Raw genomic sequence first — 2,500 nt, 5'->3', positions numbered from 1 at the left:
AGGGGGGGGGGAGGGAGCGAAAGGGGAGGGGAGGGAGGGGTTTAAATGGGATCTTTATGGTACATTCTACACGCGCAGTTATTTCGGCGATTTTTCCTCCACATAGTGGTAATACGTGTAATGCTAAGGTGTGGAAAGTATTAACATAAAAATTTGTCGGAATTGCCAATAAGCATTAACTCTGACATCATTATGTTCATTGTTATTATTATTGTGGTTTTCCTTATACGTGATTGTAATGACTATTATGATCACATCACTAATAATCATTACTGATTTATTTTATCTTATTACAATCATTATCATTATTATAACTGTAATAATTATGATTATCTTCATTATTTGTTTTTATTCTTGTTGTTGTTCTTATCACTTATTATAGTCATTATTATTATTATCGATTATCATTGTTGTTATTTTAAAAAATGTATTATTATTATTCATTATTATTATCATTATAATATTAGTATTATTGTTGTTTTGAGGTCATTATTATAATTATTGCCTATTATTGTTATTCATATTTTTTACCTTTATTATGATCGTTATGATCTTTATTATTATTTATTATTTATTATTATTATTATTATTATTATTATTATCAATATTATTGTTATTAATTATTATTAATATTCTTATTATTATTATTTTATCAATATTATTGTTTTAATTATTATTTTCTTTTATTATTATTATTATTGTTGTTATTTTATTATCATTTACATTATTGTTGTTGTTTTATCATTGTCATTATTATTAGCTATTATCTTTAAAAAGCATTTATATTATGATATTATTGTTATTATCATTATTGTCATCATTATCATTAAAAAAATATTATTCTTATTGTCATTATTATTATTATTATTACTATTATTATTATCATTATCGTTTTTATCATTATCATTATTATCATTATCATCATTATCATTATCATCATCACTGTTGTCATTACTGTCGTCATTGTTGTTCTTAGTGTTAGCATTATTATCATCAATATTACTGTTATCGTCATGATCATCAACATAATCATCATTACCATTTTCATCTGTATATTCATGAATCTTGCGATAATTAGTTTGTTTTACTATCATTACTACTGCAATCATCTTAATTGTTGTTATATCTATTGTTGTTCCTATTTCCTCATTGCCTCTATCATTATCATCATTATTATTATCACTATTGTTACTGTTATCTCCATTATGATAATGATAATAGTGATAATAATAATTATAATAATGACAATATTAGTATTAATTATAACACTAATATTAATGATAACAATAATGGTGATAAGAATAATACTAATGACATCAGTAATGATAACAATAACATTTAATTGTGATATCATTATTGATAGCATGTATATCAATAAAAAATGCAGTAGCAGACAATCCAGACATAAGGGCAAAAATAAAATATATGACAGGACAGAAAACAGAAATACAAAATGGTAAGAGATTAAAGATCATACACATTTGTTATTCAGAGAGTCCACACAAACGTTGACATTTGTGAAGCCTTTTGACCATGCAAAGTCTTCCCCGGGCCAATGAAGAATGCAAGGACAGTCATACAGGACAGTCGTACAACACACGCCACGACCCTGAACTTTGTTACGACAGCCCCACACAATACGTCTTGACAGGGCGACCCCATACAATTCACGAGGCTGTAATCGGCGAGGCGGCCCTTTCGAAACAACTGGCCGCTTTTGTTGTGGGTTTGCGCGTCTGTCTCTCTGAGGCAGATTTTTTGTTTGTCTGTATGTACATACATACACACACATACACAAACACGCACGCTCACACACAAATACAAAGACACACTAACACACAAACACAGATAGACAGATAGATACACAGACACACCTAGATTTATCCTCTTTACTCATCATTCCCAGGCAGAGAAAACAAAAGACAAATGAAAAACGGAAATAAGAGAAACAGCGTTGCCATCCCCGAAATGGCCCCCACCGCAGCCAGCCGCAATAACCTCGTTTCCCAAACACGCCAAGTGATTGTTCGAAGAGGCGGCCGCAGTTGAATCACCTCGTATAGGAAATTTGCCAGAGTGATTTCATTCCGAATCATCTTCATTCCGGTAATAAGATTTCTGCGTTCTTCTCCCTGGATTTTGCCTTCGGGGCGTTTTTAGATCTGTCGGGCCTCGTGGGCGGGGGAGGGCTGGGGGAGGAGGGAGCGATAGGGGAGGGGGAGGGAGCGAAAGGGGAGGGGGAGGGAGGGGGATAAATGGGATTTTATGGTACATTCTACACGGCAGTTTTCGGCGATTTTTCCTCCACATAGTGTAATACGTGTAATGCTAAGGTGTGGAAAGTATTAACAAAAAATCTTGTCGGAATTGCAATAAGCATTAACTCTGACATCATTATGTTCATTTTTATTATTATTGTGGTTTTCCTATACGTGATTGTAATGACTATTATGATCATCATCACTATCATCATTACTGATTTATTTTATCTTATTACAAT

This window comes from Penaeus chinensis, chromosome 29, assembly GCF_019202785.1.
Source record: "Penaeus chinensis breed Huanghai No. 1 chromosome 29, ASM1920278v2, whole genome shotgun sequence".
Classification (NCBI taxonomy): domain Eukaryota; kingdom Metazoa; phylum Arthropoda; class Malacostraca; order Decapoda; family Penaeidae; genus Penaeus; species Penaeus chinensis.
This window is presented reverse-complemented; position numbering follows the sequence as displayed.